Source organism: Loxodonta africana, unplaced genomic scaffold, assembly GCF_030014295.1.
Source record: "Loxodonta africana isolate mLoxAfr1 unplaced genomic scaffold, mLoxAfr1.hap2 scaffold_185, whole genome shotgun sequence".
NCBI lineage: Eukaryota > Metazoa > Chordata > Mammalia > Proboscidea > Elephantidae > Loxodonta > Loxodonta africana.
The window spans coordinates 12,508-30,824 of NW_026974929.1; the positions used below are offsets into that span (position 1 = coordinate 12,508).

General features: G+C 44.3%; 1 long non-coding RNA gene across 5 annotated transcripts in view; it reads left to right on the forward strand.

Annotated features, from left to right (window-relative positions):
• The first annotated feature begins 1,586 nt into the window (after positions 1-1,586).
• LOC135229307 (uncharacterized) overlaps positions 1,587-18,317 on the forward strand; it is a 146,074-nt gene continuing 129,343 nt past the window's right edge. Inside the window, exons 1-2 of one of the 5 annotated variants that reach the window (XR_010320091.1) lie at positions 1,587-2,070; positions 16,216-16,369. This is a non-coding gene — a long non-coding RNA (uncharacterized LOC135229307). Of the gene's footprint in view, positions 2,071-14,556; positions 16,370-18,317 lie in introns of those variants that run through there. The other 4 variants (XR_010320094.1, XR_010320093.1, XR_010320092.1 and 1 more) reach the window with 4 other exon arrangements.

An 18,317-nucleotide genomic window follows, 5' to 3' on the forward strand; every position in this document is an offset into this window, starting at 1 on the left:
AAGGTTTCCTAGGTTGCAGTCTTTATGGTGCAGCCCTGGTGGCCCCGTGGTTAAGAGCTCGGCTGCTAACCAAAGGGTGGACAGTTCGAATCCGCCAGTTGGTTCTTTGCAGAAAGACATGGCAGTCTGCTTCTGTAAAGACTTATAGTCTTAGAAACCCTATGGGGCAGTTCTACTCTGCCCTATAGGGTCACTATGAGTCGGAATTGATTCAATAGCAACTGGTTCGGATTTTGTTTGGTTAGAATCTTTATGGGAGCCCATCTCCAGATCTTTTCAACCCCTGAGCTGGTGGGTTCCAACGGCCCACCTTTCAGTTAGCCAAGCACTTAACCGTTGCACCTCCAATACTTAACTCTGCATGCGAGAGGGCCCTCTCCTGACGTCTCCCATCTCCTCACCCCACACACCTTGGCGTAGTCCTTGCTTCTAGACCCCACCCTCCCCTCTGGAGGCCCAACCCCCCCACGCCCGCCCCACACCCGGGCCGCTGGGCGGGGCCGGCAGCCATGTTCCTCGCCGTCCAGCCAGTTACTCCCGGAAGCGCCCGGACGGGTGGTGAGGGGCCTGGGCCGGATGGCGTGCCTTAGAGCGGACGGTGTTCGTGCTGCTTTCCGTGCCGTGTTTTCTGAAAGGTAGGAAACTCCGGCAGCTGGGTGGAGGGACCCGCTCCCAGACTGAACAAGCCCGGCCCCTCGAAGGTGTGGAGGGAAGGCGCCAGGAGGGCGGTTCCCAGTGCCAGCACCCCGGGGGCTCCAGAGGTTGGAGAGTCCGGACGTTGGGTTAGCAGCTGGCATCGCCCCCTCCAGCGTACCCCATCCCGAGTGATCCCCAGGGGCGGACGCTGCGCGGGGCCAGGCGGACGCAGCCACTCTAAGGGCTGCGAGAGGGAGCCTCTGGCCCGGGAGACGCAGCTGGTCTGCGAAATTTGCATCCCCATGGATTTGCGGGGTTGGGGGGGGGGGTCCAGCCTCGGGATCCAGCTGCGGAGTGCCCTCGGGCCTGGGGGCTTGAAGGGCTTGGGGAGAAAGGCCGTGTCCAGGGCTGCGCCAAGGTCCCTCCTCTGCCTGGGGCGCGTTTGCGGGCCAAGCTGGGGGATGGGCGCCTGCCCCCCCCCGCCCCCCACCTGCTCCCTGTGCCAGAGGGGAAACCAAGGCCCAGAGTTCGCCCGGGGGGGTGAGACTCCAGACTGAGGACGGGGCACTCGCCCCCGTTCGTCGTCCCACCCCCACCAGACTCCGTAGGGTGCCAGGGACGGGGAGAGAGGCATCCCCCGCCCAAGGCCCCGCTGCCCCTTACTGTTTTGGGCGCTGTGCCTGGGAGGCTGAGGCACCCCGCGCCCGCGCCCGCGCCCGGCTGGTCTACTCTTGGGGCCGGGGCGTCGGCTCGGCCCCGGCCCCACCTGGAAAGGAAGGGGTCCTGGGAATCTGTGGAGCAGCGCAGGGATCCTACTCCTTGTGGAAGCAGCAGCGACTCAGTGTCTGTTAACAGTGTGGATGCTGGGTCCCGCTCCCCCTCTGGGTGGCGGGGGTGGGGGTAGCAGGAAGGGGCCCTGAGCGCCCATGTTGTTTGTTAACTTAAACGTTTGTGCGGCGCTGTGTAGCGGTAGCTGTGGACGCGGTCTCTGGTGCTGAGGGGATTTGAGGGTTCCTCAAACTGGTGGGATTTGGAGCCTCTACCCTGGTGGCAGTGGGTTCAGTGGGTTACCCTGGTGGTGTAGTGGTTAAGTGCTAAGGCTGCTAGCCAAAAGGTTGGCAGTTTGAATCCACCAGGCGCTCCTTGGAAACTCTGTGGGGCAGTTCTACTCTGTCCTGTAGGGTCGGTATGAGTCAGAATTGACTCGATGGCAACAGGTGTGGTTTTTTTTTTTTAGGTTGGAGATTAGGTGTCTCTCGGGCTGACATTTGAAGGTCTGGAGCTGACGGTTTATGAGGGCTTGTAAGGGTTTTAAGCGCTCCGGCCATGGGCACCAACCCGATCTTCCAGCCCCTGCGGACGGACCGCCCCCCCCCGGGGGGGATTGGCTGCTCTGGGACCCTGAGCCCAGAGGGCGGTGAGAAGCTGACAAACGTGAGTGATGCCCTGCAGGCTCCAGTTGGCGGGGCAGCCCTGCTCACACGGTCTCAATACGGGCAGTCGGCTTCGTGCCTGGGGGGTGGTTTTCAAACGTTTCCTCGCGGCCCCCCCGCCGTGCGGGGCGACAACTCTCCCCTGGGCGGGGACCTAGTAGAGGCCTGCAGGGCATCAGGGTGTGGAGGGGCAGAGCTTGGGCGGGAGAGCGCGACCCTGCAGGTTCCTGTACGTGACCACGGCAGGGGGGTGCGGGTCGTGAAGGCTGGGCCTGGTCGAGGACCCACTAGGTCTTGCAGAAGGAGTGGGTTAGGATAATCATAGCATTAATGGGAGTATTGAGAGAGCGCCCTGGGGCGTTGGGTCCCTGGGGAAGAAAAGCTTCTGCTGTCGCCACTGGAGCGGTACCCAGGTCGTCCCGGCTTAGGTCCAGGAGGTTCCCGTGCTCGGAGGGCCTGGTGGGCAGAACAGAACCGGCGGTGCGCACGCCCTCTCGCGGCCTTGCACCGAATCGCTGAGGTTCAGTGTCAGGGGATTCTAAGCCATGGTTTTGGAACTCAATAGTGAAGCAGAGCAAATAAATGATGCAGTGCCTTGATGGGACCGGTGGAGACAACAAGAAGCAAAGCACAGCTCAAACTTCAAAATTCCACTGAGTGTTAGTAGGATTTGGAGGGAGAAAATAGATGGAGAGTCGAGAGGCCCAGAGATGCAGAAGGGTTAGAGGATTAGGGTTAGGGGTTAGGGTTTGGTGTTAGGGGTTCAGGTTTGCGGGTTAGAGGTTTGGGAGTTAGGTTTAGGGGTATAGGTTTTAGGTGGCTGGGGGTTGGGGTTAGGGCTGGGGTTACTAGGCTAGGGCACAAGTGGTTTAGGGTTATGGTTAGGGTTAGAGTGAGGCTGAGGTTGATTCCCAGTCTTGTGTACCGTCTCTTCCTTCACCAGAGTTACCACGTATCTGTCGTTTGGTTGGAAACCCTGATGGCATAGTGGTTAAGACCCACCAGTGCTAACCAAAGGTCTGCAGTTCAAATCCACCAGGCGCTCCTTGGAAACTCTATGGGGCAGTTCTAATCTGTCCTGTAGGGTCTCTATGAGCTGGAATCGACTCGACGGTGGTGGGTTTGTTTTTTTTGGTTATTGTTTAGTTAGCTTTTCTCTGCCCACTCTCCGTCTGCCTGGTGAACATCAAGGATTGTTTCTGTGCGTAAATGTTTTCATGAGTTTTTATGGTAGTGGTCTCTTACTGTATATGTCGTTTTGTGATTGACTTAGTGTGATGCGCCCCACATTCATCCATGGTGTGAGATGTTTCGGAGATTCATCATTGGTCTTTATTGTCGTGTAGTGTTCCACTATGTGTATGTACCGTAGTTTGTTTATCCATTCCTCTGTGAACGAGCACTGAGGTTGTTTCCATCTTTTTGCTACTGTGAATAATGTTGCAGTGAACACGGGTGTGCATATGTCTATTCCTGTGACTGCTCATGGAAACCCTGGTGGCTAGTGGTTAAGTGTTACGGCTGCTAACAAAAAGGGTTAGGGTTTGAGGTTCGGGATGTTAGGGTTAGGGTTGTTAGAGTTCGGGTCGTTAGGGTTTGGGGTTAGGGGTTGGGGTTAGGGTTTTGGGGTTAGGGATGTTAGGGTTAGGGTTTTTCGGTTGGGGTTAGGTGTTAGGGTTATGTTTAGGGTTTGAGGTTAGAGTTTGGATTTACAGGTTAGGTGTTAGGGGTTGCAGTTTGGGGTTTACGGTTTTGGGGGTTTAGGGTTTTGGGGTTTAGTCGGTAGGGTTTGGGTTAGGTTTTAGAGGTCAGGATTTAGGTTTAGGGTTGGTGTTGGGTTTGTTTGGGATATGTGGTTTGGGGTAAGAGGGTGGGTGTTAGAGGTTTGGGGGTTAGAGATTGAGGGAGTTAGAGGGTGAGGGGTTAGAGGGTGAGGGGGTTAGAGGTTGAGAAGATTATAGAGTGAGGGAGTGAGAAGGTGAGGGTGTGAGGGGGTGAAGGTTAAGGTTTAGGGTTAGAGGGTTTAGGCTTAGGGTTCAGAGGCTTAGGGTTAGGGGGTTAGGGTTTCAGGGTTCAGAGGTTGGGGTTGGTGTTGTGGTTAGGGTTAGAGAGTTAGGGTTAGAGGGTTAGGGTTGGAGGTTTAGGGTTAGAAGATTAGGGGTATGGTTTAGAGGTTAGGGTTAGGGGTTAGGGCTAGGGTTTGGGGTTCAGGTTTAGGGGTGTGGGATGGGTTTGGGGTAAGGTTTTAGGGTTAGAGGGTTAGGTTTAGGGCTTAGGGCTTAGAGTTTAGGGTTTTAGGACTTAGGGTTTAGGGCTTAGGGCTTAGAGCCTAGGGTTTAGGACTTAAGGTTTAGGGTTTAAGGCTTAGAGTGAGGGTTAGGGCTGGGGGCTGGGGTTAGGGTTTAGGGTTTAGTGTTAGGGTATTAGGGTTAGAGGGTTAGATGGTTTAGTGTTTAAGTTTAGGGTTTAGGGGTTGGGGTTAAGGGTGTTAGTGTTTAGGGTTTTGGCATTTAGGGTGTTAGGGTTGAATGTGTTAGGGCTAAGGGTGTTAGAGTTTTGTGTGTTAGGGTTTTAAGTGTTAGGGTTTAGGGTTAAGTGATAGGGTTAGGCTTAGACTCATTCTTAGGTTTAGGGCTAGGGATTTGAGATTTAGGGTTTGGCGTTGGGTTTGGGGGTTGGGGTTAGGTTTAGGGCTAGGATTAGAGGGTTAGGGTTAGAGGGTTAGAGTTAGAGGGTTAGGGTTTCGAGTTAGGGTTTCAGGTTAGCGTTAGAGGGTTAGGGTTCGAGTGTTAGGGTTAGGGTTAGGGTCGTTAAGGTTAGGGTGGTTAGGGGTTAGGTGTTAGGGTTTAGGGTTTAGGGTATAGGGGTTAGAGTTTGGGTTAGGGTTAGAGTTTAGGGCCTTGGGGGTTAGGACCTAAGGGCTTAGGGTCTTAGGGGCTTTGGGGCTTAGGGCTTAGGGGCTAGAGTTAGAGGGCTAAGGCCAGAGGACCAGGGTTATGGTTTGATTCCTGGTTGGCAATTTTTTTCCTTGAATATTTTGTATAAGTCATCCCATTGCCTTCTTGCCTCCGTGATTTCTGCTGAGTAGTCCAAGTTTATTATTATTTACTCTCCTTTGTTGGTGACTTCCTTTATCCCTAGCCTCTCTTAAAATTCTCTTTATGTTTGATTTTGGCAAGTTTGATTATTATATGTCTCGGTCACTTTCTTTTGAGATCACCCTATGTGGAATTTGATGAGCATCTTTCATGATATCAGGGAAGTTTTCTGCCAACAAATCTTCAACAGTTCCCTGTGTATTTTCTGTTAGCCCTCCCTGTTCTGGTACTGAAATCACTCATAGTTATTTCTCTTGGTAAAGTCCCACATGATTCTTTGGATTTCTTCATTTAAAATTCTTTTATCTGGTTTCTTTTCAAATATATTAGTCCCAAGAGTTTTATCTTCTATCTCAGTAATTCTGCCTTCCAGTTCTTCAGTTGTGCTCTTCTTACTTTCTATCGAGTTTTCTAACTGTAATTTTATTGTTAATCTTCTGAATTTCTGATTGCAGTCTCTCTATGGTTTCTTGCAGCTTATTAAATTTTTAATTATGTTCTTGAGTAACCTTTTTAATTTCTTCAGCTGCTTTATCTTTGTGTTCCTTGGCTTGTTCTGCATTTTGCCTCATTTCCTTCCTGATGTCTTTGAGAGTTCTGTATATTAATCTTTTGTATTCTGTATCCAGTAATTCCAGGATTGCACCTTCATCGAGAAAATTCCTTGAGTCTTAGTTCTGAGAGCTTGTTGAAGCAATCATGGGTCAGCTTCTTTTTTTTTTATTTTAATAATTTTTATTGTGTTTTAAGTGAAAGTTTACAAATCAAGGCAGTCTCTCACATAAAAACTTATACACAACTTGTTACATATTCCCAATTACTTTCCCCCCAATGGGACAGCCCACTCCCTCCTTCCACTCTTTCTTTCCGTGACCATTTTGCCAGTTTCTAAGCCCCTCTACCCACCCGTCTCCCTTCCAGGCAGGAGATGCCAACATAGTCTCAAGTGTCCACCCAAACCAAGTAGCTCACGCCTCACCAGCATCCCTCTCCAACCCATTGTCTAGTCCAACCCATGTCTGATGAACTGGCTTTGGGGATGGTTCCCGTAGTGGGTAAACGGAAGGTGTGGGGGCCATGATCACTGGGGTCCTTCCAGTCTCAGTCAGACCATTAAGTCTGGTCTTTTTATGAGAATTTTGGGTCTGCATCCCACTGTTCTGCTCCCTCAAGGGATCTCTGTTATGTTCCCTGTCAGGGCAGTCATTGGTTGTGGCCCGGCACTGTCTAGTTCTTCTGATCTCAGGATGATGTAGTCTCTAGTTCATGTAGTCCTTTCTGTCTCTTGGGCTCGTTATTATCTTATGTTCTTGGTGTTCTCCATTCTCCCTTGATCCAGGTGGGTTGAGAATCATTGATGCATCTGAGATGGCTGCTTGCTAGCATTTAAGATCCCAGATGCCACTCTTCAAAGTGGGATGTGGAATGTTTTCTTAATAGATTTTATTATGCCAGTTGACTTAGATGTCCCCTAAAACCATGGTCCCCAAACTCCTGCCCCTGCTTTGCTGACCTTCGAAGCATTCAGTTTATTCAGGAAACTGCTTTGCTTTGGTTTAGTCCAGTTGTGCTGACCTCCACTGTGTTGAGTGTTGTTCCTCCATTCACCCAAAGTAGTTCTTGTCTATCTCTTTAGTAAATACCCCTCTCCTACCCTCCCTCCCTCCCCCCCTCATAACAACAAAGGAATATGTTCTTCTCAGTTTAAACTATTTTTCAAGATCTTATAATAGTTGTCTTATACAATATTTGACCTTTTGCTACTAGTTTCACTCAGCATAATGCCTTCCAGGTTTCTCCATGTTATGAAGTGTTTCACAGATTCGTCACTGTTCTTTGTTGATGTGCAGTATTCCATTGTGTGAATATACCATAATTGATTTATCCATTCATCCATTGATGGGCACCTTGGTTGGTTCCATCTTTTTGCTATTGTAAACAGTGCTGCAATAAACTTAGAAGTGCATATATCTATTTGTGTAAAGGCTCTTATTTCTCTAGGATATATTCCGAGGAGTGGGATTGCTGGGTTGTTTGGTAGTTCTATTTCTAGCTTTTTAAGGAAGCACCAAATTGATTTCCAAAGTGGTTGTATACCATTTTACATTCCCACCAGCAGAGTATAAGTGTTCCAGTCTCTCCACAGCCTCTCCAATATTTATTTTTTTGTGTGTTTTGGATTAATGCCAGCCTTGTTGGAGTGAGATGGAATCTCATTGTAGTTTTGATTTGCATTTCTCTAAAGGCTAATGATCGAGAGCATTTCCTTATGTATCTGTTAGCTGCCTGAATGTCTTCTTTAGTGAAGTGTCTGTTCATATCCTTTGCCCATTTTTTAATTGGGGTGTTTGTCTTTTTGTGGTTGAGTTTTAGCAGAGTCATGTAGGTTTTAGAGATCAGGCACTGGGTGGAGATGTCTTAGCTGAAAACTTTTTCCCAGTCTGTAGGTGGTCTTTTTACTCTTTTGGTGAAGTCTTTAGATGAGCATAGGTGTTTGATTTTTAGGAGCTCCCTGTTATCTGGTTTCTCTTCGTCATTTTTAGTAATGTTTTGTATTCTGTTTATGCCCTGTATTAGGTCTCCTAATGTTGTCCCTATTTTTTCTTCCATGATCTTTATCGTTTTAGATTTTATGTTTAGGTCTTTGATCCATTTGGAGTTAGTTTTTGTGCATGGTGTGTGGTAGGGGTCCTGTTTCATTTTTTGGAGGTGGCTATTTTTTTTTTTTTTTTTTATACAGTTACGCCAGCACCTTTTGTTAAAAACTCTACCTTCTCCCCAATTAACTGACACTGGGCCTTTGGGAAATATCAGCTGCTCATATGTGGATGGATTTATATCTGGATTCTCAATTCTGTTCCATTGGTCTATGTGTCTGTTGCTGTACCAGTACCAGGCTGTTTTGACTACTGTGGCAGTATAATTTGTTCTAATATCAGGCAGAGTGAGTCCTCCCACTTTGTTCTTTTTTAGTAATGCTTTACTTATCCGCGACTTCTTTCCCTTCCATATGAAGTGGGTGATTTGTTTCTCCATCTTTTTAAAAAATGTCATTGGAATTTGGATCGGAAGTGCATTGTATCTATAGATGCCTTTTAGTAGAATGGACAATTTTATAATGTTGTCTTCCTATCCACGAGCAAGATATGTTTTTCCAATTACGTAGGTCCCTTTTGTTTTTTTTGCAGTAGTACCTTGTAGTTTTCTTGGTATAGCTCTTTTACATTTTTGGTAAGGTTTATTCCTAAGTATTTTATCTTCTTGGGGGCTGCTGTGAATGGTATTCATTTGATGATTTCCTCTTCAATGTTCTTTTTGTTGATATAGAGGAATCCAACTGATTTTGTGTGTTTGTATTGTAATCTGAAACTTTGCTGAACCCTTCTATTAGTTTTCTTGAGGATTCCTCAGGGTTTTCTGCGTATAAGATAATGTCTTTGGAAATAGAGATAATTTTATTTCTTCCTTACCAATCTGGATGCCCTTTATTTCTTTGTCTAGCCCAGTTGCTCTGGCTAGGACCTCTAGCACAATGCTGAATAAGAGCAGTGATAAAGGGGATCCTTGTCTGTTTCCCGTTCTCAAGGGAAATGGTTTCGGGCTCTCTCCATTTAGGATGATGCTGGGTATTGGCTTTGTATCAATACCCTTTATTATGTTGAGGAATTTTTCTCCTATTCCTATTTTGCTGAGGGTTTTTATCATGAGTGGGTGTTGGACTTTGTCAAATGCCTTTTCTGTATCAATTGATAAAATTATGTGGTTCTTGTCCTTTTTTTATGTGGTGGATTACATTAATTGTTTTTCTAATATTGAACCAACCTTGCATACCTGGTATAAATCCTACTTGGTTATGGTGGATTATTTTTTTGATATGTTGTTGAATTCTACTGGCTCGAATTTTGTTGAGGATTTTTGCATCTATGTTCATGAGGGATATAGGTCTGTAATTTTCTTTTTGTGTGTGTGTTGTCTTTAGCTGGTTTTGGTATCAGGGTTATGCTGGCTTCATAGAAGGAGTTAGGTAGTATTCCGTCCTTTTCTATGCTTTGAAATACCTTCAGTAGTAGTGGTAAGTCTTCCCTGAAAGTTTCGTAGAACTTTGCAGTGAAGCCGTCAGGGCCAGGGCTTTTTTTTCTTGGGAGTGTTTTGATTACCTTTTCAATCTCTTTTTTTGTTATGGGTCTATTTAGTTGTTCTACTTCAGTTTGTGTTAGTTTAGGTAGGTAGTGTGTTTCTAGGAATTCATCCATTTTTTCTAGGTTTTCAAATTTGTTAGAATACAATTTTTTGTAGTAATCTGATATGATTGTTTTAATTTCAGTTGGATCTGTTGTGATATGGCCCATCCCATTTCTTATTCGGATTATTGGTTTGTTTTCCTGTATTTCTTTAGTCAGTCTGGCCAATGGTTTATCAATTTTGTTAATTTTTTCAAAGAAGCAGTTTTTGGCCTTGTTAACTCTTTCAATTGTTTTTCTATTCTCTAATTCATTTAATTTTGCTGTAGTTTTTATTTTTTGCTTTCTTTTGGTGCCTGACAGTTCCTTTTGTTGCTCTCTTTCTGTTTGTTCAAGTTGTAGGGACAGTTCTTCCATTTTGGCTCTTCTTTAATATGTGTGCCTTTATTGATATAAATTGACCTCTGAGCACTGCTTTCACCATGTCCCAAAGGTTTTCATAGGAAGTGTTTTCAGTCTCGTTGAATTCTGTGAATTTCTTTATTCCCTCATTAAGGTCTTCCATAACCCAGTCTTTTTTGAGCAGGGTATTGTGCAGTTTCCAAGCATTTGATTTCTTTTCCCTGGTTTTTCTGTTATTGATTTTTACTTTTATGGTCTTTTGTTCAGAGAAGATGTTTTGTAATATTTCAGTGTTTTGCGTTCTGCAAAGGCTTGTTTTATGACCTAATATGTGATCTATTCTAGAGAATATTTCATGCGCACTAGAAAAGAAATTATAGTTTGCAGCTGTTGGGTGGAGTGTTCTGTATAAGTCTATGAAGTGAAGTTGTTTAATTGTAGCACTTAGATCTTCCGTGTCTCTATTGAGCTTCTTGCTGCATTTCCTATCCTTCACCGAGAGTGTTGTGTTGAAGTCTCCTGCTATAATTGTGGAGGTGTCTGTCTCACTTTTTAATTCTGTTAACATTTGTTTTATGAATGTTGCGGCCCTATCATTGGGTGCATAAATATTTAATACGGTTATATGTACCTGGTAAATTGTCCCTTTAATCTTTATGTAGTGTCCTTCTTTATCCTTTGTGGTGGATTTAATTTTAAAGTCTATTTTGTTGGAAATTAATATTGCCTCTCCTGCTCTTTTTTGATTGTTGTTTGCTTGATATATTTTTATCCATCCTTTCAGTTTTGGTTTATTTGTGTCTCTTAACTCTAAAGCGTGTCTCTTTTAGGAAGCACACAGACTGATCGTGTTTTTTTATCCAGTCTGCAACTTTCTGTCTCTTTATTGGTGAATTTAGTCCATTTACATTAAGTGTAATTATAGATAAGTATGAGTTTAGTGCTGTCATTTTGATGCCTGTTTTTGACAATTTCATTTTGCATTTACTTTTTTGTGCTGAGTTTTTCTTTGTAGAATGTGTGTTCCTCCTTTTTATAGTAGTTGAATTTATTTTGGTGAGTCGTTACGTTTATCTTGGTTTTTATTTTGAAGTATGGAATTGTTAGACCTTGTTGTGGTTACCTTAATATTTACCCTGGTTTGAGTAAGTAAAAACCTAAGTTGTTTCGCCCTGTATCGCCTTGGTTTCCTCTCCATATGTAATTTCTAAGCCTCCTGTATTTAGTCCCTCTTTTTTCACTATCGTAATCTTTTACATAATCACATCAATGATTCCCTGTTTTGAGCAATTTTTAAAATTAATCTTATTTTGTTTTTGTGATTTCCCTGTCTGGGTTGATATCAGGATGTTTTGTTCTGTGACCTTGTGTTGTGTTGGTATCTGATATTATTGATTTTCTGACCAAAGAATTTCCTTCAGTAATTCTTGCAGTTTTGGTTTGGTTTTTGCAAATTCTCTAAGCTTGTGTTTATCTGTAAATATCTTAATTTCACCTTCATGTTTTAGAATTTTGCTGGATATATGATTGTTCGCTGACAGTTTTTCCTCTTTCAGTGCTCTGTATATGTTATCCCATTGTCTTCTTGCCTGCATGGTTTCTGCCGAGTAGTGCAAACTTATTGATTCTCCTTTGTAGGTAACTTTTCGTTTATCCTTGGGTGCTTTTGAAATTTCTCTTTATCTTTGGTTTTGGCAGGTTTGATGGTATGTCTTGGTGATTTTCTTTTGGGATCTATCTTGTATGAGGTTCGATGAGCATTTTGGGTAGATATCTTTTCATCTTTCACGATGCCAGGGAATTTTTCTGCCATCAGATCTTCCACTGTTTTCTCTGTATTTTCTGTTATCCCTCCCTGTTCTGGAACTCCAATCACACGCAAAGTATTCTTGATAGAGTCCCCCATGATTCTTAGGGTTTCTTCATAGTTTTAAATTCTATTTGATTTTTCTTCAACTATATTTGTGTCAATTGCCTTATCCTCCAGCTCCCCCACTCTGCATTCCAGTTCCTCAATTCTGCTCCTCTGACTTCCTATTGAGTTGTCTGATTCTGTAACTTTATTGTTAATTTTTTGGATTTCTGAATGCTGTCTCTCTATGGATTCTTACAGCTTATTAATTTTTTCACTATGTTGTTGAATAATCTTTTGGATATCTTCAACTGCTTTATCCGCGTATTCCTTGGTGTTTTCTGTAGATTGCCTTATTTCATTTGTGAGGTCATTCCTGATGTCTTGAAGCATTCTGTATACAATTTTTTTATATTCTACATTTGGCAATTCTAGGAATGTATCTACATCTGGGAATGATTTTGATTCTTTGATTTGGGGGTTTGTAGAAGCAATCATGGTCTGCTTCTTCATGTGATTTGATGTCGACTGCTGTCTCTGAGCCATCTATAAGATATTGTAATATTTTCTTTTATATTTGCTCACTGAGTCTTATCTTCTTATTTTGTTTTGTTACAATACACCCAGATGGGCTACTAGATTGTGGTATGGTGATTGATGTAGCTTTTGAATCACTTACGTCCTGTTACCAGCTTGCCTGAGCTGTTACCAGGTATATAAGTGTATGAGTCCATTCACTATTCTTGAATAGAATCAGCTCAGGTGTCCTGATAGCTGGTCACCTAGTGTGTGGTGTAGGCTCTCACCTATTATCTTAGAGGAGTAGTGGTGATGGTTGTATGCACCAGTTTCTATTAGTGGCATGGGGTCACATTTCGAGGAGGGCAGGATGCTGACAGCCTTCCTTCAAGTGTCAGTGAGGTAGGTGTGGCTCTATTCTCTAGAGCACTCTGGTGGGTGGGCTTTGCAGCTGTATCTTAGGCACCCAATGCTTGGGTAGGCATCACTATTCTCAGACCCCTCTAGCAGGTGGCTAGGTGATGTGGGTGGAGTCTCAGCCCTCAGTTCCCTGGTGCGGATCAGCGAGGGCTCTGTTTAATAGGTAGAGAGGTATCTGACCTCCAGAACTTGCCTTTCCACTGCTGAGCTAAAACAATTATGGTCAGATCTCTATCAGAATTGCCTTTACATTGTAATAGCCACCTAGTTACCTGTAGGGTGAAAGCCAAAGACTATGGGTCTCTTAATGCCTGGATGGAGCTGATTCTGTACTGTTATTTCAGTTTAGGGAAATCAGGGAAGGATTTTTTCTTTGATTGTTAAATGCTGCTTTTCTCAGGCCAGGAGAATGGGTTAGAAAAGAAAGAAGAAAAAAAATCCAGCAGTGCACTTCACTCTCTGGCACAGAGAATTCCAATGTTAATGAAGCTGGCTGGGGCAATGAGGAGTGGAATCAGATATATAGAAGAGAGTAGCCTGGCAAAATATACAAAGTTACTTATGTTGTTTGGTGAGGATTGTTTTTTCTGAGATTCCAGAGAATTGTGTAGCTTGTGTGTGCTGGCTGGATCCCTGCTGAGACTGTCCCAGAGGGTTCGGGCTGCGTCCATGCTCGCACCGTCTCAGGAAGCCACAATCGGCTCCCCCACACTTAGTCCAAAGCCCAGCACCAGGGTTTCCTTTCTGGGACGCTGCACTCCAGGCTCCAAAACCAGTCGCTGCTTCCCTATAGTTTTTCGTTTCCCTGTCAGCCGCGTCTGTGTGGAGCCTGCATGTGCTGCCTGGGTCCCCTCCGAGGTTGGTCCTGAGGGTTAGGCCTATATCTGTTCTTCCGTGTCTCAGTAAGCCACAATCAGCCCCACCACTCTGACACCAGGAAACCGCGAGGGCTCAAGGCTGCGGCGTGGGACACTGGCTCTGGAAGCGGTCCCTGCTGCAGCGTGGCTTTTCGCTCCCCCGTCACTCAGGTCAACTCCTTAGTTCTGTGTTTGATGGTCAGGGTTTGTAGATTGTCCTTTATGTAATCAATTCACTTGTTTTTTCAAGTCTTTGTTTCAAGAGGGATAAGCGGAATCTTCTACCTAGTCAGCCATCTTGGTCCTGCCCCCGTGTCTGACTCTTTATGTGATTTGATATTGACTGTTGTCTCTGAGCAATCTATAAGTTATTGTATCAGTTTATTTTATGCTTGCTTTTTGTATCCTAGCTTCTTGCTTTGTTTAGTTTTGGTATACCCAAATAAGCTGCTTGAGTGCACTAGGTTGATTATTTTCACCTTTGAAGCTCTAATGTACTATCACCAGATGGCTAGCACTGTTACCAGGCATATGAGCCTAGGAGTTCATTTAGTTTTCTTGTATGGATTCAACTCAGGTGCCCAGGTAGTTGGTCATAAAGTGTAGGGTACAGGCTCTGTCCTACAGTCTTAGAGGGGCAGGGGTTATTGGTGTAGGCAGAAGTATCTGGCTGCAGTAGGGGGTCAGGCTCTGATCAAGGCAGGGGTCTGACAGCTGACCTCTGAGTGTCTGTGAGGAAAGTGCATCCCTGTTCTGTAGAGCACATGGGTGGGTTCTGCAGAAGGGCGATGGGTACCCAGTGCTTTTGGTTGTAAGTTCTGGGCGGTACTACTTATCCTTGGAGCCCTATCACAGGTGGCTAGGTATTGTGGGTGGAGCCAGCAGTCCTTAGGCCTCTGATGTGGGTAGGTGAAGACCCTGTTTAATAGGCAAAGCAGTGTCAAACATCAAACACCCATCTTTCCACCGTCCAGCTGAAACAGTTGCAGTCTGGCGACAAGGGCCTATTCTCCTGAAATGGGCCCACACAGGTCCATGCTGGGGTGAAAGGTATTCAAAGCCCATGGACCATTTGTGCCTGAACAAGAGCTGCTTCTGTCCTGAGCTCCCCAGCTTAATTGAGCTGGCAGATTATCTTTCCCCCAGTTGTGAACTTATACCTTCTTCAAGGATGGAAAAATGGCTCAGAGTGGTACCAGGGCCTATCTCAGGCCCAGGGAAGTTGACAGCCACTGAAGCCGGCTTGGGGGCTGGGGGCGTGGTAAAATAAACACAAGTAATTAGCTTTTGCTGAGAGTGCCGTTCTTCTCTTGTTCTGGAGGTGTGAGTAGTCTGTGCAACTTGCTGTCCTTCCCTGAGCTAAACGCCTGTGGAACGCTACTGCCAGCCCCGCTGCAGTCGCTCCAGGGAACGGTGCCTGAGGGTTCCTGGCTGTTCAGGTCCAGTAACTCCTCTCCACTTCTGAATAGTCTCTCCCTCCCCCTGCCGCTGAGTCCATTTTCTAACTTTACCTTTGATGTTCAGGGCTCCTAGCTTGTCATAAATATAATCGCTTCACTTGTTTTTTCTGGTCTTTTTTGTAAGAGGGATCACTGGTGGCATCTCAATACTCAAAACTTCATCATTTCTTCCTTTCACTTTAGCTACTCGACATTCAAGAGCAACGTTCAGAGTCTCTTCCGACATCCGTTTTGGTCTTTTCTTTCTTTCCTGTCTTTTAAAGGATCTCTTGCTTCATGTGTGATGTCCTTGATGTCATTCCACAACTCGTCTGGTCTTGAGTCGTTAGTGTTCAACACGTAAAATGTATTCTTGAGGTGGTCTCTAAATACAGGTGAGATATACTCAAGGTCATACTTTGGCCCCTTTTGACTTATTCTAATTTTCTTCAGTTTCAACTTGAACTCCCATATGAGCAATTGACAGTCTGTTTCACAATCGATCCCTGGCCTTGTTCTGACTGATGATATGAGTTTTCCCATGTTCTCTTTCCACAGATGTAGTCAGTTTGATTCCTGTGTATTCCATCTGGTAAAGTCCACGTGTATAGCTGCCGTTTATGTTGGTGAAAAAAAATATTTGCAGTGGATGAGTCACTGGTCTTGCAAAATTCTTTCATGAGATTTCTGGCATCATTTATTTCAGCAATGCTGTATTTTCCAACTACTTTTCCTTCTTTGTTTCCAACTTTAACATTCTAATGACCAGTAATTATCAATGCATCTTCATTGCATGGTGGATCAATTTCAGGCTGCAGAAGTTGTTTAAAATCTTCAATTTCTTTATCTTTGGCATTAGTGGTTGGTGCATAAATTTGAATAGTCATATAAACTAGTCTTCCTTGTAAGTGTATGGATTTTAGCCTATCAGTGACAACATTGTACTTCAGGCTAGATCTTGAAATGTTCTCTTTGATGATATGTAACGTCATTCTTTTGACTCTGGTGGAATATCCATGTTTGTAAGACTGCTCACAGCCTGTTTCACCAGAGAGTTTTCTGGTACTGCAACATCTACCACTAATCTCTGTGATCTCTGTGAATTGGCAAAATAAGAATAGTGCTATAGATTTCTTCCAAATACAGAAAACATAATCATGAAAATGTTCTTGCTGTTGATTATATTCTTTACCAATCTGTTCGTATGGGATTTTTGGTACTTCACTTGAAAAATGAGTCCAAGGTACCGTGATGTGATTGTTTACTTTGTGTGGCCTTTCTAGCCATGGTCTTATAACATCCACCCTGGTGCTTGGGCAGGACTGTGTGATAGGGTAATTGTGGCTCACCAAGGGGATTGTTTATTTTTCCTTCAAAGAGAACCAGTTCCAGAGCAAAGAGGAGGATTCAACTCCCATCAAGGAAGAACAGCCAAGAGCCGAGCGTATATTATGGACCTGAGATCCCTGCACTGAGAAGCTCCTAGAAGCAGGAGACTGAGATAGAGAGAGGAAGCTGTAACCCTGAAGATGGTAAGATGCCATGGCAGGCAGACCGAGCAACAGGGACCTGGCTATAGGAGATGATGGCCCATGGAGAAGGAAAGCTGAGTGCCTTTGGAGAGAGGCCGGCCCAAGGCCAGGCAGAGGCACGCCTATCAGCACAGGAGGGAAGAGGCTGTCCTGATAGAAGAACTGTATTCTGAGTGTCTTTGAGCCTGAGCTATAACTGTTACTTCCCTAATAAACCCCATAATCGTGAATATGGACTATGAGTTCTGTGTGGCCATTGCAATGAGTTATGGAACCCGGCAGAGAAGTAGGGAGTGCTGTGTGAGGGACAGTTGGTGTCAGAGTTAGTGAAGATGGTGGAGAGAGGATAGTTTTTCACCAATGCCTTCAATGCAGCTTCGATTTCTTCCTTTTATACCATCAGTTCTTGATCTTATGCTACCTATTGAAATGGTTGAAAATTATCCAGTACTACTGCAGTGGCTGTATTAATATCAGACAAATTATACTTCAGAAAAAGGAGTATTATTGGGAATAAGTAGGGACATAACATAATAAAGGTTCAATTCTCCAAAAAGATACAACAATCCTAAATGTGTAAGTGTCTAACAACAGCGCTCCAAAATACAAAAACTAATAAATCTGAAAGGGGAAATGGACAAATACGCATTTATAACTGGTATCAGTACTTTTCTATCAATAATTAATAGAGCCCTGCTAGTTGAAGTCCAAAGCATCTGTATGAACCACTCATGGATGTCTATGTGTGTGTGTATGTATGTGTGTGTATGTGTGTATGTATGTATATAGTATAAAGAGAAGTAATACAGAAATAAGCATAGATACATGTTGTAGTCCTTGGGAGGTACAAACGGTCAATGCATTCAGCTGGTAACCAAAATGTTGGAGGTTTGAGTCCACCCAGAGGCACTTCGGAAGAAAGGCTTGGTGATCTACTTTTGAAAAATTAGCCATTGAACTGACACACTTGTGTGTCAGTACTACTCTGACACACATGAGGGGAGGGGTCACCATGAGTCAGATCAGCTTGATAGCAGTCGAATGATTTTTTTATGCATTCTGCCAATGTTTGTCTTTTAATTGGTATCTTAGGCTGGGTTCTCTAGAGAAGCAAAACCAGTGAGGTGTATATATATATATATATATATATATATATATATATATATATATATATATATATATATATAAATAGCTTTATATCAAGAAAATGGCTCACGAGGCTGTAGAGGCTGGTAAGTCTCAAGTCCGTGGGTCAGGCTTGTGGCTTCTCCTGACTCACATAGATGCAGGGACTGCAGAACTCAAGATCTGCAGGTCATACAACAGGTCTGTGGCTCACAGGCTGCAAAGGCTGACAGATCTCAAGATCGGCAGGTAAGCTGGCAGGCCGCGGCTCACAGACTGCGGAGGCTGATGAATCCCAAAATTGGAAGGTAAGCTGAGAGTTCAAGTCCCAAAAACTTGAGATCAGATGAAGAGGAGCCAGCTGCAGGATTCCGAGTGAGCAAAAGCTCAAGAGCCTTGCCAGAAAGTCCACCTATATTGGATGCAGTCCACACCCCTGAGGAAACTCCCTTAGATCTGATTGGCTACTCACAGCAGATCCCATCATGGAGGTAATCACATTATATCACATCTCATCATGGAAATGACTGCATCGTTATACGACTGCTAAACTACATCATAACTGCCAAAGCACTGAGAATCATGGTCCAACAAATTTGACACACAACTTTAATGATCCCAATTGTGAATTTAATCTATGTAAATTTAAAGCGATTAATGATAAGGAAGGACTTATGTCTTCTACTTTGTAGTAGGTCATATACGTATTTTGTTTCTCATTTTCTTCACTACTGTCCACTTTTGTGTTTGACTGATTTTTTTCAAGTGTACAATTTTGATCCTCTCCTTATTTCCTTTCCTTATATTTTTTAACTTCTTAGTG